This window comes from Polypterus senegalus, chromosome 1 (assembly GCF_016835505.1).
Source record: "Polypterus senegalus isolate Bchr_013 chromosome 1, ASM1683550v1, whole genome shotgun sequence".
In the NCBI taxonomy this organism is placed as follows: Eukaryota; Metazoa; Chordata; class Cladistia; order Polypteriformes; family Polypteridae; genus Polypterus; species Polypterus senegalus.
The window spans coordinates 153,840,722-153,867,605 of NC_053154.1; the positions used below are offsets into that span (position 1 = coordinate 153,840,722).

The following is a 26,884-nucleotide window of genomic DNA, read 5'->3' on the forward strand; positions in this document are numbered from 1 at the left end:
GTGACTTCAGTCCCAGAGATGGGAGAGCCCACCTCAGAGTCCCCAGGCTCTGCTTCCTCATTGGAAGGCATGTTAGTGGGATTGAGGAGGTCTTGAAGTACTCCTCCCACCGACCCTAGCGTCAGTGAGGTCAGCAGCGCACCATCCCACCATATACGGTGTTGACACTGCACTGCTTACCCCTCCTGAGACGCCAGACGGTGGACCAGAATCTCCTCGAAGCCCTCCGAAAGTCGTTTTCCATGGCCTCTCCAAACTCCTCCCACGCCCGAGTTTTTGCCTCAGCAACAACCAAGCCGTTCCGCTTGGCCTGCGGTACCTATCAGCTGCCTCCAGAGACCCACAGGACAAAAAGTCCTATAGGACTCCTTCTTCAGCTTGACGGCATCCCTCACGCGGTGTCCACCAGCGGGTTGGGGATTGCCGCCACGACAGGCACCGACCACCTTGCGGCCACAGCTCCGGTCAGCCGCCTCAACAATAGAGGCGGAACATGGCCCATTGGACTCAATGTCCCCCACCTCCCTCGGGACAGGGTTGAAGTTCTGCCGGAGGTGGGAGTTGAAGCTACTTCTGACAGGGGACTCTGCCAGCCGTTCCCAGCAGACCCTCACAACACGTTTGGGCCTACCAGGTCTGACCGGCAACTTCCCCCTCCATCGAAGCCAACTCTGCCCCTCTCTTCACCCGAGTGTCCAAGACATATGGACGCAAGTCCGACGACACGACCACAAAGTCAATCATCGACCTGAGGCCTAGGGTGTCCTGGTGCCAAGTGCACATATGAACACCCTTATGCTTGAACATGGTGTTCGTTATGGACAATCCGTGATGAGCACAGAAGTCCAATAACAAAACACCGCTCGGGTTCAGATCGGGGCCATTCCTCCCAATCACGCCCTTCCAGGTCTCACTGTCATTGCCCACGTGAGCATTGAAGTCTCCCAGCAAAACGAGGGAATCCCCAGAAGGTATGCCCTCTAGCACCCCCTCCATGTGTGCATACGCACAAACAACAGTCAGGACCCTTCCCCCCACCCGATGGCGGAGGGAGGCCACCCTCTCGTCCACCGGGGTAAACCCCAATGCACAGGCTCCGACGGGGGGCAATAAGTATGCCCACACCTGCTCGGCGCCTCTCCCCGGGGGCAACTCCAGAGTGGTAGAGAGTCCAGCCCCTCTCAAGGAGATTGGTTCCAGAGTCCAAGCTGTGCGTCGAGGTGAGTCCGACTATATCTAGCCGGAACCTCTCAACCTCGCGCACTAGCTCAGGCTCCTTCCCCTTCAGAGGTGACATTCCACGTCCCAAGAGCCAGTTTCTGTAGCCGAGGATCAGACCGCCAAGGTCCCCGCCTTCGGCCACCACCCAACTCACACTGCACCCAACCTCCTTGGCCCCTCCCATAGGTGGTGAGCCCATGGGGAGGAGGACCCACGTTACCTCTTCGGGCTGTGCCCGGCCGAGCCCCATGGGTGTAGGCCCGGCCACCAGGCGCTCGCCATCGAGCCCCACCTGCAGGCCTGGCTCCAGAGGGGGGCCCTGGTGACCCGCGTCCGGGCAAGGGAAAACGTCGTCCAAGGTTTTTATTCTTCATCAGAGGTTTGTTGAACCGTTCTTCGTCTCATCCCTCACGTAGGACCAGTTTGCCTTGGGTGGCCCTACCAGGGGCATAAAGCCCCGGACAACATAGCTCCTAGGATCAATGGGACACGCAAACCCCTCCACCATGATAAGGTGAAGGTTCAAGGAGGGGTATGTTATACATTAATCAGCCTGTCTTAAATAAAAAATAATAAAATAAAAAATACTCTCCAAAGGTCTGTACAGAAGGTTTCAATAATTATTACACACAAATCTTTTTTGAACTCACTTTATTTCTATTGTATTTTTGATCTTGCTATTCCTGAATTTATTAATCTTATAACACATACTTCGTTTATACAGTACAGCAGTAAACCTTGGTTTTAAGCCTGCTACTGTATGTAACATAACACTGTCAAGCTCACTTCTCCAAATCAAAGCTGCAGGGGGCTGAAGCCAATCCCAGCAGCCAAGTAGGAAACAGCTTTGAAGAGAACACCAGTCCATCACAATTCCCATTCATGTACAGCCTCAGAGGGCCAGTTTGGAATTGCCTAATAACCTAACCCACACGTGGAAGGAAAACTCATACAAACAAAAATTCTGCACATACAACAAAACAGCTGAATAATTTGAACCCAGGATGCGGCAACCTTGAAACAATAGCACTAGCCACAGTGCCACCCTGTTGCCTTACAGTATATAGAGGTTATTTGATAAAAGGTTAGAATGTTAAGCTCACACAGACTGTAGATATGTGGATTAATAATTAATTTTATTTATATCGGACCTTTTCCTTGTGCAAAGTGCTTCACAGAAATTCAAATGATCAACAAGGCATATGCAACATTGGAAACAAATTATTTAGTGTTTAACGTGGATATTAAAATAAACGTAGAAAAGACAAAGTTATAGATTAGAAAAAGAGAAAATGAAAGCAGAGCAAAAATACAAAATATACAAAATACTACAGGAAAACCCCAAACAAATAACCGAATATGTGATAAAAATGCAAATTATCCTTAGCACCTAGAGAGAGAACTTAAACTTAAAGAAGGGTCAGAATGTCAGGATAAGTTAAGAACCTTCCTGCACAAATGAGTTTTAAGTTGGTTTTTAAAAGAATAAATTGAGTTGATTAATCTCATTAATTTAGGGCAGTTGTTCCAACGTCTGGGTGCAACATAACTGAAGGCTCTGTCAGTCACAGAGGACAGATTAGTTTGGACAATGAAATTGCCAGAATCAGTGGACTTTAATAGGAAGGCAGGAGCATAGTGATGAAGGTGATTTTTGATGTAGTCCGGTGCAAGGCCATTTAAAGCTTTATAGGTTATTAAATCATTTGTTTTCAGTCCTGTAAGACACAGGGAGCTAGTGAAGGCGAAGCATGATGGGTGTTATGTGCTTGCTGTTGCTGGTCTGTGTAAGGACTCTTGCAGCAGAGTTTTGAATCAACTGGAGCTGTGATAACACACACAAGAAGCACTTGTCAGTAGTGAGAGATATAGTAGTCATTGCAGGATGCAATAAAAGCATGGACAAGTTTCTAGCATCAGAAAAGAAGAGGAATGAGGAAACACAGAACACCGTTACAGAGGTGTAAGTAAGAAAGGACATTAATGTGATTTATCAAGGTAGAATCTATATTACTAAACGAAGGTTGTATATATGCACGGATGCTAGAGGCCAAAAGCACCAAAAGTGCACGTTTATAGCACCAAAAGCGCACGTTTATAGCGCCTCAGCGCCCCAGAGTCAAACCCAATGGCTTCCCAGAGTCAAAACCAGTGACTTCCCAGAGTCAAACCCAGCGGCTTCCCAGAGTCAGTAGGTGGTGCCCAAACAATACAACACAACCTGTAAACTAAACTTCAGGTCACAATACAACCGCCGCCCGAACACGAACATGCACACTACCGCATATACAATCTTTGTTTAGTAATGTAGATCTGCAAGCCGGGATCAGAGGCCAGAAGCAAGCCGTGCACAATACAACTGCCGTCCGAATGCGAACGCGCACACCACCACACATACAACCTATTGAAGTTGACCAGATAAATAACCAAGTGATTGGATTGCTTCCTGGAGAAAGCCACGTCTTTCTGAGTACTGACTACTCAGTGTTGATTCTGAACACGAAACTGAGCATCTTAATTTTCCATTAGACTATTTAAACACTATTAGCCCGGAAGGATTACCACAACACAATCTTAACCTTAAAGTAGGGACAATAGTTATGCTATTAGAAACCTTAATACTTAACAAGGTTTATTCAACGGTACACGGTTGGTCGTGAACAGCATGAGAGAAAATGTTATTGAGGCACAAGTGCTTACGGGATCCCATGAGGGCAATACTGTTTTGATTCCCAGAATTGACCTTATAAGTTCTGACCGGGAATTACCTTTTAAACTTAAATGACGCCAATTTCCCATTAAGGCTGCATTTGCCATGACGATCAACAAATCCCAAGGACAAACCATGGACAAAGTAAGGATTTACCTATCTGAGCCTGTATTTGGACATTGACAACTTTATGTTGCCTTTTCAAGAGTCCGGCGTTCATGTGACGTTAAAGTGAAGGTTTTAACTACTCCATATCAGGGAGAGCTAATTCAAGGACAGGAAGCCATCTTTACCAATAATGTTGTTTATAAGGAAATTTTTGATTAACTATTTTGAATTTACCATTTTATGATTTTTTTGTTTCCAATTTACTTCATTTAAACCTTTGCATGAATTGGTATTGCACTGAAAAAGTAGTGGTTTAAGTTCATCTACTATGACATACTACATCAGTTCAGTACTGCTGTTTACATGGAAAGAATTCCACATATTTTTAAAAGCTCTTCTTTTTAAAAAGCTCACATCTCTCTATATATAAAAAAAATCCTGGAATGAAAAAGCAAGGCGACGATACGTGATCTTCTCGGAAATTCTCGAAAGACATTTTAAAGACCCGCAAGACAAAAAAGATTTGCCACGGAGCGTCTCGCAGGGACCGTAAACATCAGACTTGGTGCCAAGTGATTGTCCCAGGGCAGTCTTGCGGGAACGTGGAACATAAGATTCTTGCAAGATGCACCCTTCTTATCAAATAAGAGCAAGGACAGCCAGCAAAACATTCAGTCATGTAAAGTAACATAGCACACACAGATCCTGTGCTCTCAGCAAAGAAGAAAGAGCAGCTCGGAGAAAAGAGACCCAAGGCACGATACATATGCAGAGAAAGGTACAGAATATGACAGCAGTAACAGTCGAAAGTATTGCAGCGTCCCATCCATGCTGAAGCCTTTTTTGTTTTAAGTGACTGTTACGTCCGATCGAGAGAGGGCAGAGTGCAGCATGGAAGACTGATAGCTGGGTGCTGCTTGATGCGGTAAGGGGGAGGCGAGACCCATGGGAGGAGGGGTTGGAGTGGGTGCTAGAAAGTTGTGTTTGGGGTTACGCAGTCGGCGATTGTTAAAGTCGAACTTTTATGACACTTTATTACATCAATTGCTACAGTATCAAAAAAAAAAGATAGTACAGATTACATTGACGCAAACAAAAGGAAATTAGTTTAAGTCAGAGAATTTCAAAAACGGGGTTTAACTCACATGCATTTATTGGTTACTTTGCAAAAAAAATGATTAACTGCTGATGATGTGGATCATTTTGCCTGTGCTGAAATTCCAAACAGAGAAACCTATCCTCAATTATGGTACAAAGTCATTAAACACAAGTCTCACAGACCTCATTTAAAAAAAAATCTTAAAAGTGTGTACAGTAATCGTTCCTCGATCGTGAGAGTTGCGTTTCAGAAACCCCCACGATAGATGAAAATCCGCGAAGTAGAAACCATATGTTTGTATGGTTATTTTTATATATTTTAAGCCCTTATAAACTCTCCCACACTGTTAACATTATTAGAGCCCTCTACACATGAAAAAACACCCTTTTAGTCAAAAGTTTAAACTGTGCTCCATGACAAGACAGAGATGACAGTTCTTTCTCAAAATTAAAAGAATGCAAACATATCTTCTCTTCAAAGGAGCGCCGTCAGGAGCAGAGAATGTCAGAGAGAGAGAGCGTGACAGAAAAGCAAACAATCAAAAAATAAATACGTGCTGTTGGGCTTTTAAGTATGCGCACCACGATTAAGCAGCCGCAAAGAAGGGCAGCATTTTTTAGAGTAGCGTCTGTATCTTCTAGGCAAACAGCCTCTGTGCAAACAGCCCCTCTGCTCACACCCCCTCCGTCAGGCGCAGAGCATGTCAGAGAGGGTGAGAGACCGAGAAAAGCAAACAATCAAGCACCGCTCGGGAAGCACATCATATATCATTGAGGAGTTTTATTTAATACGTAATACATGCTCTGATTGGGTAGCTTCTAAGCCATCCGCCAATAGCGTCCCTTGTATGAGATCAACTGGGCAAACAAACTGAGGAAGCATGTACTTTAAATTAAAAGACCAATTGTCCGCAGAAATCCGCGAACCAGCAAAAAATCCATGATATATATTTAGATATGCTTACATTTAAAATCCGCGATAGAGTGAAACCGCGAAAGTCGAAGCGCGAGGATCACTGTATCTGGAAAACCAAACACAGGGGTTAGCAAGCAAAGCGAGCGGGTGGTGAAGCCCCCTAGTTTAAAAAAAAACGTAAGTTCATCTTTTTGTGTTGCCAGTATTCACCTGCTGAGGTGTCGAGCATGAGAGGAGACAAGATTTATATGTAAAAGTAAAACGCAGTCGGGGGGAAAAAGGAAATGTCTCACATTTACCTCATGTTAACAAAGCGGCCTGAAGGCTTAGAATTTGAAACAACAAAGTCATGGGTCACTTATTTGACACTATACTTGACCCTGAGCAGGTCACTCAAACTCAGTATATTTCATGATCTGACTATGTGCTTTTGAAAAGCTTATTTATCTAAATGACTTCCCATGCAACTAGAATATATCTGGGTTGGTTTCTTCCTTCTTCCCAGTAAGTTGTGACCCATTACTTCACGATAATTGAACTGTCTGAGCTAAGACAATGGATAGATAGATGGACAGACTATAAGTATTAATAATGTAAACTTTTAAAGATCATTTTTAGGGAAAAGAAAGGCAATTCAAATCTTCCACGTGTACCCCTACATTTATTACAAATTTTCAAGGCAGCTTTGTTCAATTACAGGGCCACATTCACACACCAACACTAATTCACAATAATGGGTCAGTTCAAAACTGGAGTTATAAATGCATTTTAAGGTAACTTGTAAATCAGTATGGGTGGTGTGAAAATAATGAGCTTTAGAAGAATGATTATCTTTTGCATTCCATCTTTTAAGATTCTCAATTACAGACAGAATGAACAGGATAGCACAGTTCTGCTGTGTTTAGCACAGCTGCCTCACAACTTCGGAGAAATGGGCTGGATTCCTGTTCTGGTAATTATCTAAGTTGAGTCTGCATTGGTCTCGTCGTGACTTAGCCATTATTTGAACCAAGGACCCTGGAGTTGTGAAGCAGTGTCAAATAATCAATTTTCTTTACTGAATTAAAAAAAATATATGTACAGCAAAACAAGAAGCTAACAGAGAACAAAAAGTGAGCTCACCCTTCAAACTGCGCTAAACATTCAGCGCTCTTGACCCGAGGCAACTTTTGCTTTTTCCTTACAGATGGAAGAAATTAAAGATATTGTTGGCAGGAATCCCTAAACTCAAGTTTCTATCATTTAAAAATGAGGGTTAAGTCGAAGCAATCAGATGGTGCCATTGATTAATCTTCTCTAGAGGCCACTGATCAGAGCGCTAATAAATATGCACATAGATAAAGCCTGGTATGCCACATGCAAGCCACTTTCAGGAGACTCCAACCTGATGGTGTGTTAGCAGTGACAGATGAGAGGGAAGCAACCGGGGAAGAACAGGGCAGTCCTATAAGAGCAGGCGACTGAGGGGGGCTGAGCTTGAAAACAATGCTGAGTGCCTGAAGACAAGAAGCACTCTGCAACTTGCACGACTGGCTGGCTGCCTATCTACTACACAATTACGCTTCTGCACTTTTATCAAGCAAATCTGGATCAATCCTGAATGAAGGTAAGCGTAGATTTCTGTCTCTTTGAACACTCAGATATATTGACTTTTTGTCATGAAATGAGAAACTGTTCAGCGGTAAAAGTTGGTATAAAAGCAGCACTCTTTCATTATTTACTGTAAATAAATCATATGCCTAGCTTCAGTTTTATCATGTAACTGTCAGATAAAAGCTTCTAAATGGATGCAATGTAAATAGTGAGTTAGTTGATAAATATTCTTGTACAAACTATATACAATATAATAATGGAAGAAGACAAAAATGACTTGGAGGTAATTTCAGTAAAGTTTTTAAATTATATATTTTTGACCCAGAACTGGATAGGCATGTTAGAAAAGAGATGGATTTTTATTTCACTTGTTCCATTATAAGAAAACATTAAAGACCCTGCATACATCAGGCATCTAAATCATTCATGGTGTTAACAAAGTTTCTTAGTCTTCTGAAAGATGTCCTACCAGAAATCTGTGGATCAGTAGCCTGAGAGTCTCTAAATACTTTATAACTGGCTTGTAAAACAATGACAGATCAGAATGGGTTACATTTTTTGAGCTTTCCGTCTGTTTACTAGCTGCCCATTGTGTGACTACTATTTATGTATATTATGATTGGGATTCATTTCTCTTTTATATATATATATAAAAAAAATATATATATATATATATAGTCTCACATGACACTATGTGTCACAAAACACATTTTTTCACATTAGATTTAGTCCAATATGTTAGCATTCCTCAGTTGTTCCACTGGGCAGATCCATAATTTAAAATGAAAAAAGACAGAACAAACAGTACACAAGTTACATTTTGAAAAATTTGTTAAAAACACAACTGATAAAAAGCAATACATCAACATAAAGCAAACCAGATTTTTTCATTGTGAAACAGGACATTTATATCCACAGTGTTTTTCAGATAATGAGTTATTTATCTCATAACAACATACTGGAAGACAAGAAGGAAAAGCATTTTTGAGATGAAATTCTTTTTAAAGTAGCGGTAAAAGCTTCTATATCTTTGCAATTCGATGGACAGCTGTATGCCTTAAACAAACAAGAAGTGCTCTTTTTTATTCTTTCCTTTGTTTGTCTTGCTTGCTTTAAATGGATTGAGCTTAATTGTTATTTAATGCTTGGGGAAGGTTTTTATATTTGCATCCATTCCACCCATTTTTAGATTTTCACCCAGTCCATTAGAACCTTTTAGAACTAACATCAACGTTCATTAACGCACACCACGGACTTCAGCTGACAGAATATTAACATCTCTTATCTTTATGATAGAATTATTTGTAAACTATGTGTAGATCATCGTACTGATAAATGTCATATAAGCTAGCCAGCAGTACACGGACATACCTCGGTACCCAAGAACCGCATCATTACATCAAGCCATTTGACTTTAGCCCATGGGATGATGTTAAGCTGCTTTTCCTTTTATGGCACTTTATTCCTAAGTTATAATAAAACCTCTGATTTACCTTCATAAATGGACTCCATGTTTAACTGCAAGAAACCATCAGTGCCAGCTGTTAATAGAATCTGAGCACATGTCGCTGTTTTGGCCAAGTGGCTAAGGAGCTGCCATGTTAGCTAGCTGCATGACCCTGAGCAAGTCAGTTTTTGCTAATACTGGATAAATGGAGTATAGGCAAGTGTTGTACAGCAAGAGTGTCAGACTCAGGGGGGCTTAGTAGCTGCAGGTTTAAATTCCAGCCACTTTCTTAATAAGTAACCAAATACTGCTGCTAATGGAACACCCATGATTTGCTTTTATTTTAATTGACTTGCATTTTAAGATTCAGACCACTTAATTGTTTATTTTTCCCTTAACCAGCAGACACACAAAAATAAAATACTGTATAAAGCAAGATGCCAATAGGTGGCCAGTTAACTCAGGGTTCTCAAACTCAGTTCCAGAAGGCCACCACTTTTGCTGCAGCCAATTTCTTAATTAGATGCCAAATCTTGCTATTAATTTAATTTTATGGCTTGTTCTACCATCAAGATGTTTTGTGGATCAGAGGAGATGTATATTTATCAGTCCTCCACTTTTCTTTCAAATATTTTATTGAAGCAGATTTTAAAAGGAGAGACTGCAAATGGGATCAGCTAGCTGGTCATCTGCTGACTCGCTTTGTATTTCATTATTGTCTGGTTTCAGAAAATATTTATGGGTTCTTAAAAAACGAATCATTTAAATTAATATCAAAGTTGTAGGTTCTGTTGGCAGCAATAATTAATTTTTTAATTAGGAAACAGGATGAATTGAAAACCTACAGTCACAGTGGTCATCCAAGTTCCCAGTTTGACACCTATGGTGTATAGTATTGAAGTAAAATTGCACAGAACAGTGTACACAATGACAGATGATATATGAAAAAGCAAAATTCTCACTTCAGAATGTGGAGAACTTCCAAAAGGATGAATTGGAAAAGTTGTTTTCTGCCATTCAACTGCATATAAAGTGTATGTATTGTGACACCATATGCACAGCAAAAATGCGGTTTAATTCATTTTAGATTTAAAAAACAAATTCCAATTGTTTTTGTGCATAACACTCCATAAAGTTGAGGAGATCTTTCTTTTAAATATACATACATACAGTACATATATAATACATTTATACACATATATAAATAAAATTAGTGTGGTAGTGTACTGTAGTGGTTAGTCTTTAGTGGTGATTTTATTTACCAACAGAAGGAAACACTGCATAATATAAAACACGCACAGAAACATGGTGAATGTACTCGAACAAGGCAAAGACCAGGTTTGGAAATTAAGCCAAAGTTCTTGGAGCTAGGAAGCATCAGTCCTAAAAAGTAACATAACATTCTCCAACAAGCCTAATTCAGTTCAGGGTCATGGCAGTATTAGATGTAGGACAAGCACTAACCCTGGAAAGGGCCAATTCGAGCACTCACCCTCATGGGACCATTGGAACATGAACAAGTAACTTAACACATACAGAACAACAACAACAACAACAACATTTATTTATATAGCACATTTTCATACAAACAGTAGCACAAAGTGCTTTACATAATGAAGAATAGAAAAATAAAAGAAACAGTAAGAAAATAAAATAAGTCAACATTAATTAACATAGAATAAGAGTAAGGTCCAATGGCCAGGGTGGACAGAAAAAACAAAAAAAAACTCCAGACGGCTGAAGAAAAAAATAAAATCTGCAGGGATTCCAGACCATTAGACCGCCCAGTCCCCTCTGGGCATCCCACCTAACGAATGAAACAGTCCTCTTTGGATTTAGGGTTCTCATGGAAGGACTTGAAGATGATGGTCACGTAGACTTCTGCCTTTTAATCCATCCATCATTGTTGGAGCATCATGATGCTTTGAGTAGGTGGAGGTGGCGCCACCACAAAGAAACCGGAAAAAGAAACAGAAGAGAGAGTAGGGGTCAGTACGGATTTTAGAGCCACCATGAAGTTATTATGATGAATTGAACATACAGAGTATCAGGATTAGGTTAAATTGAAGTTATAAAAAGGCCATGTTAAAGTAATATGTTTTCAGCAGTGTTTTAAATTGCTCTACTGTATCAGCCTGGCGAATTCCTATTGGCAGGTTATTTCAGATTTTAGGTGCATAGCAGCAGAAGGCCGTCTCACCACTTCTTTTAAGTTTTGTTCTTGGAATTCTAAGGAGACACTCATTTGAGGATCTAAGGTTACGATTTGGAATATAACGTGTCAGGCATTCCGATATATAAGATGGAGCGAGATTATTTAAGGCTTTATAAACCATAAGCAGAATTTTAAAGTCAATCCTGAACGACACCGGTAACCAGTGTAGTGACATCAAAACTGGAGAGATGTGCTCAGATTTTCTTTTCCTTGTTAGGATTCTAGCAGCTGCATTCTGCACTAGTTGCAAACGATTTTTGTCTTTTTTGGGTAGTCCTGAGAGGAGTGCATTACAGTAATCTAGTCGACTGAAAACAAACGCGTGAACTAATTTCTCAGCATCTTTCAGTGATATAAGAGGTCTAACTTTAGCTATGTTTCTTAAGTGAAAAAATGCTGTCCTAGTGATCTGATTAATATGCAATTTAAAATTCAGATGACAGTCAACAATTACCCCTAATCTTTTTACCTCCGTCTTGACTTTTAATTCTAATGTATCCAGTTTATTTCTAATAGCCTCATTGCATCCATTATTGCCAATCACTAAGATTTCAGTTTTCTATTTATTTAGCTTGAGAAAGTTACTATTCATCCATTCTGAGATACAAGTCAGACATTGTGTTAGTGAATCAAGAGAAACAGGGTCATCAGGTGCTATTGATAAGTACAGCTGTGTGTCATCAGCATAGCTGTGGTAACTCACGTTGTGCCCTGAGATAATCTGACCTAACGGAAGCATGTAGATTGAGAAGAGCAGCGGACCCAGGATAGAGCCTTGTGGAACACCATATCGGATATCATGTGTCTTCGAGTTGTAATTCCCACAACTAACAAAAAATTTTCTCCCTGCCAGGTAGGATTCAAACCAATTTAAGACACTGCCAGAGAGGCCCACCCATTGACTAAGGCGATTTCTAAGAATATTGTGATCAATGGTGTCAAATGCAGCACTCAGATCTAAGAGGATGAGAACAGATAAATGGCCTCTGTCTGTGTTCACCATAAATCATTTACTACTTTAACGAGTGCTGTTTCTGTGCTGTGATTTGTTCTAAAACCCGACTGAAATTTATCAAGAATAGCAGGTTTATTTAGGTGGTCATTTAACTGCATAATGACTGCCTTCTCCAGAATTTTACTTAAGAAAGGCAGGTTAGAGATGGGTCTAAAATTTTCAAGAGCCGAGGGGTCAAGATTATGTTTCTTAAGTAGGGGTTTAACTACAGCAGTCTTAAGACAGTCTGGGAAGACCCCCGTATCTAATGACGAATTTACTATGTCAAGAACATTATCAATTAGCACGCCCGATACTTCTTTGAAATAATTTGTTGGTATTGGATCAAGGACGCAGGTGGAGGGCTTTAATTGAGATATTACTTTTTGTAAATCAGGTAAATCTATCCTAGTGAAAGAGTTTAATGTGTATATAACAGAATGTTGGGGTTTAGGAGGATCCTTAGTGTTAGGGAGATATACTATGTTATTTCTAACATCATTAATTTTTTGATTGAAAAATACAGCGATAGCCTCACAGGTTTTACTGGAAGTACTTAGGAGGCATTCCTTTGAGTTACAGAACACACCTTTTCAGCATGTGGGAGTAAAACAAGTGTACCAAGGGGAAAATTCATACATATATCATACCATCGTGCGATTTGTGAAACAGTATGCTAATTTTAGATTATTCACTCTTTATTTTTGTGAACGCTAACTTAAATCATTTTAAATGTGCTAACCTTTTTTTATATTTAAGACACAGACAGAGTACTTCATGACCCTGGAAACAGCAACTTCTTCATTTCTGCAATCTTTATTTTAATACTTTGTTCATTGTACTATACCAGAACAAAATAACTTGCAGATATCTATTTACAAGGGCGGCACGGTGGCGCAGTGGTAGCGCTGCTGCCTCGCAGTTAGGAGACCCGGGTTCGATTTCCGGGTCCTCCCTGCGTGGAGTTTGCATGTTGTCTGCGTGGGTTTCCTCCGGACGCTCCGGTTTCCTCCCACAATCCAAAGACATGCAAGTTAGGTGGATTGGCGATTCTAAATTGGCCCTAGTGTGTGCTGGGTGTGTTTGTGTGTGTCCTGTGGTGGGTTGGCACCCTGCCCAGGATTGATTCCTGCCCTGTGTTGGCTGGGATTGGCTCCAGCAGACCCCCATGACCCTGTATTCGGATTCAGCGGGTTGGAAAATGGATGGATGGATATCTATTTGCATGCTTTTCCATTTAAACAAAAGTTCACATAGCTTGCTTACAGAAGCGCTTAATATTTCCTACATTGCACAACTACTGTAAAAATGAAATACTTTCAGCACTTAGAGCCACCTTAATAAAAGGATAATGTCTCTATGTCCATCCTGATACTACGTATTTGTCATTCCGAAAAGTGGAGCATCACAAACATTTTTAGCAATAAAATGCATTTCATTTGTCATTCCAACAAATGACGCATCACAAAAATTAACACTGTTTTTACAAACAGTGCCAAATGCCACTGTTATATGCCAAATTATATGCCAAATGGCATATAACAAGAGACATATGCATTGCATGGTGCACTGCAAACATCAACGCTGAGGTCTACAATGATTCATTCATTTTCAACCCATCTTAGATGGGCTGCACAGCTAATATTTAAACCTAATTTAACTCTAAACATTGTCTTCAAATTGCATGGCATCATTTGAGCATGAACAGTGTCTTCCAATCACATAAAGTAACATTTTCCATAAAGAGTTGCCTCCCATCTTGTAGCAGTATACTTGCTTGTGAAAATTGACCTACGTATCAGAGAGTAATAAAGCTAAACATGTAGTGGGACATTTCAAGTGAACATTGTAATCAAATTCCATTGTGTGATGGATGCATGTGAATATTTCAGAGTGTGTAGCATGGCATTTCTAGAGTCCCCCAATTCAGCTTGGTAAACCATAATGCCTTTCTATAGTTGTTAGCAAATCTATTTACCAATGCTAGCTCAGCTATCAAAATAAAGCTGAAAATGGACATTCCATTTTACATTTGTTTTTTTCTGCCAAAACCATCATAAAAACAAGTTTTACAGCTTAGCACGAGTACTACGTTTATTAGAGTGAAGTGTTGGCAGTTTTGACATGAAACGCCGCCTGATGCTATATGGTCACAGCAGTACCATATATACCTTATATCTGCTTCAGTATTGATGGCAGAGAGTAATATTGGCACTAGTCATTTGTGTCTCATAAACATTTTGATAATATGTACTTCAATCTTAAAAATGTAGCCTTCCAGGACAAAGAACATCTAATGCAGATTTAAAAGGAAAGAAAACTTTTTCCAGGTGTCACTTGACAACTGACAAGCTCCCAAAGAAAATAAATTTAAAAAGATCTCATATCTGGCACAAATCAATCCAAAATAACTCCTTTTTTGTTTTACTAGATTCGGTCAAACAGAAGGTGGCCAAAAATGGCTTGTTTGCTCCAGTAATGTGCTAATAGTGTTTTCATCTTGCCCCCTCACCCTGTTCCCGCTCACTACTTGAATTTACCATCACTGCCATCTGGACTTCTGCTACCATGCTTTTTAGGGTGGTAAGGTACTCCCTAATTTGATAGTTTTTTCTTTGGTTCTTTATGGATATTTTTTTAACTCATCTACCATACTCACTAAAACATTTTTAATTAATTTAGCCTCCCTGATGCCATTTATACACATCTGTGTTATTTTGCTGACTAAAGAGAGACAGCAGACTGTGTGGGGACAAAAAAAAAATAATGATGATTTGATTAAGTACATGACAGTGATGCTGTAAATTCAACCTTGTAAAACATGTGCAGTGTAGCACGTCAACATTTCTAATCTGTGTAAAGCAGCAGCTCAAAGCACAGGGTGCGCATACACAGCCTCTAATCAAACTCAAAATGTTTTCTTAGATGGCTTATTATAACTAATCCATAGATTGCTCAAGTCTTGTTCATGAAATCAAATGGTTACCAGTGTAAAGTGTCTGAGCGTATGAGACCTGCAGTGCTGACTGGGTGTAAAATGTTATCCTCTGCTCTCATAACCTTTGGGAGCCCACAGGAAATTAGAAATGCTTATTTTAGTCCAGCACGTTTCTTCCAGCTCTAAGCTCTTGCTAAATCCAGTAGACTTAAACATTTTTTCGTACAGTAATCAACTCTGAAAAGGTGTAGGCGGATCCCTTGGGCCCAAAGAGTTGTGACCATCCTTTTACTTTGTTTCCTTAATGCATCTGAAAGAAAGCATCTGATGCTTATTAAAATCTCTAGAATACCAAAGACGTATCTGATTTTCCACACCATGGGTTTCAATTCCCTCGACACTGTATTTTACTGACTGAAGCACTTTTCCTGGAGAATACAGTAAAGTTAATGATTCTCAAACTCCTGGGCCTCACAATTACAAAAAAAAATGTAAAAACACATGTTCAGTAATATTAGCACACATGCATACTCGTTTTCAGTGATCACAAACAGACCTTTCCTGTGATAAATGTGACACCGGCCCCATGTGAGTATTTCCGAGAGTGTTCTGGGTGGGATCCTGGCTTGCAATCACTGCTGCCTGGAAAGACACTGACTCCCTATGATCCCAAATTAGATAAGCGGCTTAGAAAACGTATGAATAGATGGAAGGATTGAGGATACTTTATAAATAACATTTACAGAAATTGATATGTAATCAGGTATGTAGTGATTCCACCAGTGGGTGTGAAAGGCACAAGGCTTAAGTTTGGAGAGGCTAGAGTAAAGCCCATAGCATTGACATACCAATTGTCGACACACCTCCTTTCTCACAGGATCTTTCATGATTTCATTTGTAATTACTAGCGGCCATAATTTTCAGATTTAAAACATTAAACGGAACCCTGGCTCATTTTTTTTCTTTTATAGGACACTAAGCCCAGGAATTCCTGGACTTGCTTCTGTATTCATGGGAGTGGCCAGTCTCAGATCACTGTTATTTTGTTTCCGCTGAAGCAGATGCCCTATCAACTAACCTGGTGTCCTAAGAATGTCACTTGCCAGCACAGGAGATGACATTTACCTGGATGCAGTTTTAAATTTGCCATCCCAGCACATCCCGGAATGAACTTAAGGCAGTATGGAACGACTTACTGTGTTCTAGTAAGTCATCCAAATATTCCAGCGGGGAAATTCTGGCTAGGACACAATCCATAAGTCAGTCAAAGTTGGAGGGGGCATTGCATAATCCAAATGGAACCAACATGACCCCTCAATCGAATCCAAGGACTTGTCAGTACATGGCAGGGGGTATGAGTCATTGCAGGAGACTGCGTTCACACGCCTGTAGTCTACAGAAAATCTCCAACTGTCACACTTTTTCTTTAGTAAGACTACAGACAAGCTCCACAGAGATTCGGAGAGCTTGATGATTCCCAAAGCTAACATGCCTTTTAGCATAGAATCAGCAGTTGTGTGGTGAGCCAGGGGAATCTGCCAGGGCTTTTGCCTTATAGGAGGGTTTTCACTCATGTCAATCTTGTGTCTCACCCGATGGGTCTGCCCCAAATCTTTGGGGGAGGTGGAAAACTTGCTGTGGTATTGGGCCAAACTTCCTTTAGCTTTTGCTTATGTGAAGGTGTCAGTTCCTCACAGTTCTTTATCCACAATGTATTGAGGGTGCAGTTCCAAGTTGGAGAACACTGTGGCTGTGGTAAAAGAACATCTAACTGGGCAGCAGAGAGGCAAAGCACCCCTTTCTGCCTCTTGAGTCCAAGCAATGAATGTGTCAAAATTCCCCAGTTAAAATCCAATTGTGCCCCAGTGTCCTTTAAAAGGTTCAGCCCCAATACACAGGAGTCTCATACAATATGTGTGCCACCCAGACCTGTTGAGTTCACTGTTGTTCCCCAATGCAGAGATTTATCTTCACTTTTCCTTTTAGGGCAGCCACTTCCTTGGTAGCTGTGAAAAAACGTTTGTGGATGGCAGACAACTGTGTGCCCCCAGGACCCATGTCAGGCTGAATTATGGATGCTGTTGCTTCTGTGTCAATTAAGGCTTTCATTGCCACAGCCACTGATCCAGGTGTGCAGGTGGCAGTAATGATTAGTTCCTATTTGCTCTAAGGCTACCATTGGCCATGCTTGAGTGGGTCTCTTGGCTCCTGGGATTGTTACTGGACTCAATACTATCAAACCTTGCATCGGGCCTATTGTATTTCCCACCTACCTCACCTTACCAAAGTTCCCGCTTCTTGTGCCTGACATGCAGAATTTCAGTATGTGGCCTATGCTGCCACAGTACCAACATATTAGAGGTGCCATTCTTTGGGGGGAGATGACAGTGGGCATCAGCATGATGTTGTCTGCCTGGAATCTATAAAGAGGCTCTTTGCTACCACTGCTTCTCCACTCCAGTGTCTCAGTTGCTATGCCCGATCTTTGGGTATTCAGCTTTGCTTGGATGGATTTGCAATCTTTCCACCTCAGTTAGTACCTGATTAAGACTGATGGATTGGATGAACTTGGTGGGCTGGAGTGGCAGGTGAGGGTGTTCCTGTATGGCCATTGTGCTTATCCCTCCTCGGGTGGATTCTTCCCCTCTCAGTATAATTTCGCACTCGACTGCCTCCCTTAACGCTTGACTGAAGCTGGTGGGTCGAGCAAGGTGGATTTGTTGACGCAGCCTTTCTGGTACTCCACGTAAGAATGCATCCCATGCAAGCTCGTCCTGGTCTATACTGGGAAAGCGGGAAGAGGCGCATCTTACTAAGGTCTGGATCTCAGCTGCAAATATTCCAGCTTCTCCCCTGGTAGACATAAACGAAAGTATAGCTGCTGCTATAGGCCCAGGGGTGCCTCCACATGACCGTAGTGGAATTTAATGGCAGCCAGCAGCATGTTCAGTTCCATCAGCTCTCCAGGGGGTATGTCTTCCAGTGCATTTATAGCCTCTTCATCCAGAGCCACTACCAGATGTATTGTCTGCTCTTCTGATTCCCACCCATTGGCCGCAGAGAGGAGCAGGAAATGTCTCCAGTGCACCTCCCAGAAGCTTGTTCCATCATAACAGTAGGTTTTCATTCCAAACCTCGTTGGATGGATGGGACATATCCTGCTGATGTTGGGTGTTCTGGACCTGGCAAGGGAACATGCCTCTCTCTGGGCTGATGCTGACCTTTCTTCCTGAGACTCTTGTTTAATTGCAGGCCTCCAATCAGGTTGTCGGGTCCTTGGGCACAATGCTGTGCCTGAGTGGCGTGAGATTTTGGCTCATTGTTGCCAGAGTCAGCGCAGATCCAGTCTTCCATTTTTCGGTCATTTAAAACATCTTCAGTCCCACTTCTGACACCAATGTAATGACACAATGGCAAGGAAGACTGAAGAGACATCAGTAATTGTTAAATGCTTTCTTTATTATACGCCCTCCTGGATGCTAAATCGCCATCTCGAAATCCCATCATATGGCCATAAGAGACACTGCCGCTAGTGATCAAAAGACTTCAGGAGTCAGGTGCTGTCTGGCAGTGCAGTACTAATCATGTAGTTTCTCCATCGCCGACACTCTTTGAAGGTAGTCTCTAGGTAGCATTCTTGGTCCCTTTTTATGTCACTCATCAGTCACAGCTCCACCCCCCTTTTTCATCTGCTGCACACAACTCATCTGTGTGGTTTCCTTGGAGGTCCAGTGTTACAGTATTCTTCTGCAACTATTAAAAGTTTAAAATGATTTATCATGGCAAAGTGGTTACCAGGCTTGTATCAGAAATATTGATTTTAATTTGATCCTGTCACTGTAAAAGTTTGTATATTCTGATAACGTCTACATTGGTTTTCCTTCATGAAGTTAGATGTTCTATCCATATCCTCAAGTGTGTCTGTGTTAGCCTAAATGACCTTTCTAAGATGACCCCAGTGTAGGTGTATAAATGTGGATTATTTCCCTACAGAAAATGATTTTCAGGATAGGCTTTGGTCCCCCATAACCCTGGCCTGGATTAAGTAGGCATGAGAATTAACTTTTCATTGTTTTTTGATTACTCATTATCATGTTTGTGATGGCAATTACTGCAAAAGGATGTTATATCAAGTAAATACTTAATGATTGATTGGTGGTTCTACCACTATTTATTTATACCCCTAATTTTTCTGTTTCAAAGCATTTTAATGAGGTCATTTATGTTAGGTAGAATGCCTAGAGCGGGCTTGGTGGTCTCATGGCCTCCAAACCCCTGCAGATTTTTTTTTTCCAGCCATCTGGATTTTTTTTTTTGTTTTGTTTTTTTCTGTCCTCCCTGGCCATCTGACCTTACTTTTATTCTATGTTAATTAGCATTGCCTAATTTAATTTTTTATATTGACTTTTTTCTTTCTTCATCCTGTAAAGCACTTTGAGCTACATCATTTGTATGAAAATGTGCTATATAAATAAATATTGCTGTTGTTGTTGTTGTTGCTATGGAAAGGATATGTGTAGTGCTTGAAATGTTTGTGTCAAAAGTATAAAAGTCAGTATTTTACCATTCCTGGTTGTCTAAGTTTGTGGATGCAACAAAGACAAGACAGTATTGTCATTAGTGTTTCAAACTGATTTTGGCAACAAATACTTTTATTAATTGTCTATGTCTTTCATCTTATGTTTTGGCTCTGGTTATATAAAATTATTTTGGTTTTTGAATCCTCCAGCAAATTCTTTAAATTACAATTCTACTTTCACATACTGGGCTTGTTTAGGAACTTTTTGACTTCTGGTATCAACCTTTGTGTGTTAATAAAACCATGATCTTTCTTCTTATTCCATTTTTATTAAATGCTGGTGCTGCCTAGCAAAGTCTGTACATTTAATTTGGCTGTGAGCTACTGGGGCAAAAACAAAAGTTTACTGGTTTATTTCTCACTTCCAACACTCTGTGTAACTGCTTCAATTAAATAAAATGTTTAAGCAGGTGTACTGCATGTGTGCCTGTGAGTGACATTCACAAAAAAAATCATGTTACAAGTCTTGTTTGTTACTTGTTTGTGTATTGTTCATCCTTGTAGTATTATTCACTCAGTCTATTAAAAACAACAGCCATACCATTTATATTCATTGCTTCAAATTATAAAGTTTGTTAAACAGAACCTGCCCAATTTTCCTCACCTCCCACCTCCCTCTATGCTGGAAAAAATATTGATCAGTTTCAAGGACTCAGACACCATCTCTGCAATATATAAAACCATTTTACAGTTCCTTCCTTTCAAAGATCCAAGAGGACAGTGGGAAAAGGATCTCTCAGTCAATATCTCAGAAAAGGAGTGGAAGGTAGCAATGCAGAGAATTCACTCGAGCTCCATATGCGCAAAGCATACAATTATTCAACTTAAAATTACATATCGGGTACATCTGTCCAAAATGTTTCCAGGGCAAGATCTAACCTGCCAACGCTGCAATCAAGTCCCAGCCTTACTGGGTCACATGTTTTGGGCCTGCACCAAATTAACATCATTCTGGACCAAAATTTTTAAATGCCTTCCGCGAAATCCGCGAAGTAGAAACCATATGTTTGTATGGTTATTTTTATATATTTTAAGCCCTTATAAACTCTCCCACACTGTTAACATTATTAGAGCCCTCTAGACATGAAATAACACCCTTTAGTCAAAAGTTTAAACTGTGCTCCATGACAAGACTGAGATGGCAGTTCTTTCTCACACTTAAAAGAATGCAAACATATCTTCTCTTCAAAGGAACACCGTCAGGAGCAGAGAATGTCAGGGAGAGAGAGAGAGAGTGACAGAAAAACAAACAATCAAAAAATTAATACGTGCTTTTAAGTATGCAGAAGCACCGCAATAAAGCGGCATTTTGTAGAGGAGCGTCTGTATCCTCTAGGCAAACAGTCTCTGTGCAAACAGCCCCTCTGCTCACACCCCCTTCGTCAGGCGCAGAGAATGTCAGAGTGGGTGAGAGAGAGGCAGAGACTAGCAAACAATCAAGCACCGCATGGGAAGCATATCTTATAGCATTGAGGAGTTTTAGTTAATATGTAATACATGCTCTGATTGGGTAGCTTCTAAGCCATCCGCCAATACCTTGTATGAAATCAACTGGGCAAACAAACTGAGGAAGCATGTAGCATAAATTAAAAGACCCATTGTCCGTAGAAAGCCGCAAACCAGCAAAAAATCCGTGATATATATTTAGATATGCTTACATTTAAAATCCGCGATAGAGTGAAGCCGCGAAAGTCGAAGCGCGATATAGCGAGCGATTACTGTATTACTGTTATTATTATTATAGGCCTATTCTGGTAGTATCACCAATGGATTATGAAGTAAATAACAGGTTTTAAGAAGGAATTTGTTGCCCCGTATCACACTAATAGTAGTGCTATAGATCCCAGGATTATAAAAATATTTATTTAACTTAAAAGGCTATGCTGGGCCACATGCCTAAATCCAGGAGAGCCCTGCTAAAACACAAATGTATTATAATAATCAATAATGGTCACTTTTTTAAATCTCACTCACAAACTAAACGCTTCAATCACATGAAAATATATTGCAACTACAAGTCTAAGACCCAAAAGGTATCTAAATTGTGCATGACATTTTCAACTGGAAGAGAGAGCAAAAAGGGCATTTTTTTATTATGTGTATGCATATATTATGTATACTATATTAGTGAGTCTGTCATTTGAAATAAAAAAAAAAATTCAAAACTTTCATTTCTACTTCCACGTAAACAGAGTTTAGCTGACAGAGTCAAAACTTCACTAGCAGGTTAAGTTCAGATTCAGATTCTGTGATGTTCAAAACATTGGTAAAGATTGATTTTTAAACCATGGTATCAGTATATGTGCGTGTCTGTGAAAACCTTCTGTACAATGATAACCTCTAAAAAATTGCCCTAACTTTTTTTTTAAACAAATTGCATTGTGTTTGTCTTGTTAGAGGCTTCACACCTATTGTTTTTGGTGCAGTTAGGTACAGTATTTACCTCCATATCCTTCAAAAATGTCCGATGATAACTGCCATAGGAACTATTTAATTAAAACAGAATTTCTGCAGTCTGCTTTGATTAGTCATAGGACCAGGACTATGGGCTTGCATAATTTATATACAAGTAGTTTTCGATACACATAATTTAATATAAATGTACACACATGCATGCACTCTCAAAGAAATTTATAAGTGAAGACAGCTGTCAGCTTGTTTGCTCTATCAGAAAACATGCTGGATGCTGAAGAGAAAGAAATGACCACACAAACACAAACTCACACACACTGCAGAGATCTGTAAAGATCTATTAAGACACTTCTGTACCAATCTATTTGTGCAGCTTGTTAAATTTGTTTGAATCAATATTTATTGTTTCAAATTAAAAACAGTTAATTTAGTGTTCACTTTACTCTACATGTATTTGTGTACATAATAAATATGAGTTAATGTACTTTATTGTATATTATTGTACAGTACTATTAATTTTTTCATATTGTAAAATCTTCCCTTGAGTTATTTCCTGCGATATCACTAAAGTGAAATTTACATGAAAATACTGTATCGATCATTATATGTCTATGTTCTTATTTTATTAGCAACTTCAAAAAAACAGGAGGATGCTGGCCTGAAGCCATCTGTTTAGTCTCTCATTTATCATCTGCTTTTCATTAAACTTGTGCATTTCTCAATAGATTTATTACATATATGGCTCACTGATGTCAGTATATTTCCACCAAAGTGATAAGTGACAGATAACCTATTAGGCACGTAAAGCTTATGCCTACATGTGACTAAGGTAAGAATAAGGGTCAGAGTCATTTTAGCCTGCAGCCTGTCATTATTACTTTCATTAGTATCAAGTGTAAAGCAGCTGCAGATAATATCTTCTACCTCAAGAGTATCCCAGACAGCTTCCATAGTTTCTCAACAGCCTCATCACTTAACATATATATTTTTATCGTACTAAAATCATTGCCCTTCTATAAGGAAATGGCAACATCATTTTTGATTAAATGCTGTGTGCAAGAAGTGAATTTTTTCAATTTTAGAAAATTCACTGACGCTCCAGTTTAAATGATGTCTTAAATTTCTGCAAGTAAAATGTCAAATCAGATGCTCTTATTAGAAAGCTCCCCTCACTAATGAAGCTGCCAGTCAAATTCAGAAAACTTTTAATGCAGCATTAGCTTTTGCAGACGAACGTACAGGAGGAAAGAAGGTGGGCAGTCTTGTATGGGTTAAGATTTTTGGCAGTGAATAAACTGTTTCAATAAAGTCAGAGAGGTGAGATTACGTTTGTTTGGACATGTGAAGAGGAGAGATACTGTGTATATTGGGAGAAGGATGTTAAGGATAGAGCTGCCAGGTAAGAGGAGAAGAGGAAGAACTAAGAGAAGGTTTTTGGATGTGGTGAGAGAGGACATGCAGGTGATGGGTGTAACAGAACAAGATGCAGAGGACAGAAAGATATGGAAGAAGATGATCTGCTGTGGCAACCCCTAACGGGAGCAGCCGAAAGAGGAACAATAAAATCACTGTCATTCAGAAATGAGTGACAGCGTCTAGGGTTATTTCTAATAGCAACTCTGTTCAAAATGGTAAAGATGTTATGATTATTTATATCACATATGCTTTATAAAGCACAGAGGTAAATCAGTACAAGTAATTAGAAAAAATATTCAGTTTATATAATCAACGGAGCCCTGAAAGAGAAAAGACACTATAAAAATAGATCAGGAGCACAACTATTATGAAATTCTCTATACATTTATCAACAAATAAGGGTAGCTAGAACGTGGAAGGCACTATAGGTGTGCTTAGGGCCTTCCACTTAACAGTATTCTAAACAGATTCTAGCTACCCTTATTTGTTGGTAATTGTATAGAAAATTTAATAATAGCTAGTCTTCTGTTCCATTCTTTACAATGGTAAATCACAATATGATTGTAGAAACCAAGAAAGATTTCACCTCACCAGTAACCCAAACAATAAATTGAAACAAGAAAAAAGAAAGCCTCTCACATCAAACTGTGTATTTAATGCTACCACTGCCAGAAAATCATCCATAACTTTGATGTTTTTATTTTAAATCAATTCAGTGTGATACAGCTGCTTACAAAACATCTGTTGCGCAAGTAGGACAAAAATTATTTGAACAAAGGTACAGGATTTAAATTACAGTGAAATAAGCATACGCCATCGTATCTGAATGTTCCGAGCATAGTGTAATAAATCACACTTGACCATAACAGACATGTTTGTTCATGTTTAAGTAAAATTAGCATAAAACAATGACCTAAATGCACCATATATGGCCTGAAAGGCTTTCAAAAAGTCCAGAAACTACAATTCATTTCCCAAAGGACAACTAAAGAAATACTCAAACATGAATAAATGATGATGTTAGCATACTACTGTAGATAGTAATATTATCTGAATTTAATCCATAAAAGACCTGAACTGCTAAAACAGATTCTCCTTGACATGGCCGTCAACACTGCTGCCTCACAGCCTCAGAAGACTAACATTAAATCTTGTCCCATTTATTTCCTGTGGCTCCCAATGTCTGTATAAGTTTTTTTTATTCCCTAGGTCTTGGTACTCTTCTTATCCTTTCACATCCCAAAGATGGTTAACAATATGATAAGGATTGTTGTGCTGAGTCACAAGTCTGGACATTTCTGGTGATCTTCCTCTATCAAAGACACTCTGATTCCTAGGAACCCAGACAAGATGAGGTATGAGACTGAGAGACAGCGAGAATAAAATGAGTACCTTTTTTCAAGTTCACCAATTTCCTAGCTAAAGAAGAAAAAGGCAAATAAGCCAAATCTTTCCATGGTAGACCCTTGAAATCAGATCCTATGAAACTTACAGCATGGTCATATATATATATATATATATATATATATATATATATATATATATATCTGACAAATCAAAAAGAAAAAAATAAAGATTACTATATCAGTTGTCACAATAATGAGACATACTCAGATAAAGGTTTGGGGCAGCCGCCCGTATAATCTGGTATCCTGGCTGCAAAGTCATTTTTTATGAAAGTAAACAGCACTGATGTGCATACAAACAAGTCCAAAACAAGACTGAGGATTTAGGGAAGAGGGATAGGCTTTTAAAGGGGAAGACAGGAAGTGAGGTCATAATGATCAGGCCCATGTTCGTCAATCATTGGTTCGAGCCCGGACGTGACATCACAGGGGCCGGAGCCGGTAAGGTCTCCTTCCATTGGCTCGGCCCTGGAAGTGACGTCAAGAGAGCCAGATGGAATCTCCCGGGAATGGCCTACAGGAAAGAGAGAAAAAGAGTCAGTGCACTCTGCCAGCTCCCGGCATGCCTCAGAACTGCCATCACTCAAGCCCTTTAGCTGCCTCCCATGCGCACGTGTGTGACACAGTAGAAATTAAAAGACCCTCATAAGGCTGCCATCATAGAAGCAATTAAAGGGCAAAAAAGTTGCAATACAAATGAACAGTGCATGCTCTAGTAAAATTACTGCAATGCTATGGATGTGAAGAAACCCAAAAAAGAGTGGGGCATAGTTCATTATAAAGTATATATCACCAAAAAAGGTGTTTGCACATTGAAAATTTAAATGCAAATGGTGTCTATGAATAATTTATAAGAAAGAACAATATTTAGACAATATGGCATGAGAGACAAAATTATTGTAATGCTTGCTGTGATTTTACCAGAATATTACAAATAATTCACTGATATAGTTAAATAGTGCATGACCTAAATAAACATGCAATGTAAAAGCCAAAAGCAGGTATTATATTTTACTTTGAGATTTTGGTATGATCAAATGGAGAAAATTACAAAGCAGTAGTTTGCAGACATCTAGGCACTTAGGTCAATCGTCGATTTGACCAAATAAGAGAAAGAACTCAGAGTGAAGTTTTGGTCTAAAGTTGAACTGACAGGGGAAGTCAGGGAGAGAGCTCACAACTATGATTTTGTTTGCCTGTGTCAGCAGTTGCCTTATGAGAGATAAGAAGCTAAAAGTAAAGTAGAGAGACAAGAGGGAGGATGTTTGTAAAATTTTATTGCAATTGGATAGTCCTGAATAATTTATCAGATTATCTTAGAAAAATATGGTATTACACGGGTGGCACAGTGGTAGCGCTGCTGCCTTGCAGTTAGGAGGCCCGGGTTCACTTCCTGGGTCCTCCCTGCGTGGAGTTTGCATGTTCTCCCTGTGTCTGTGTGGGTTTCCTCTGGATGCTCCGGTTTCCTCCCACAGTCCAAAGACGTGCAGGTTAAGTGGAATGGCAATTCTAAATTGTCCATAGTGTGTGCTTCGCGTGTGTGTGTGTGTGGGCTGGCGCCCTGCCCAGGGTTTGTTTCCTGCCTTGGCAGGGATTGGCTCCAGCAGACCCCCGTGACCCTGTAGTTGGGATATAGTGGGTTGGATAATGGATGGATGGATGGTATTACACTTCCAATATTTTTACGTTTTTTCAGATCTGTTTAATCATATACTTTCCAAGACCTATTTATTTCTTTACTTTTTGGCAAATAAAATTTATAAAGCATACTGTCAAAATTTAGATACTTTACAATATGGTTTTGATTTGAAAGCTAATTATATATAAGAAA

The 26,884-nt window shown here is 39.8% G+C and overlaps 1 protein-coding gene across 3 annotated transcripts in view; it reads left to right on the top strand.

The window, feature by feature from the left end:
• Positions 1–7,481: 7,481 nt before the first annotated feature.
• agtr1a (angiotensin II receptor, type 1a) overlaps positions 7,482–26,884 on the top strand; it is a 98,871-nt gene continuing 79,468 nt past the window's right edge. For all 3 annotated transcript variants that reach the window (XM_039760625.1, XM_039760615.1, XM_039760608.1), the window contains exon 1: positions 7,482–7,659. The gene's annotated coding sequence lies outside the window, so the exon portion shown is untranslated. The remainder of the gene's footprint in view (positions 7,660–26,884) is intronic.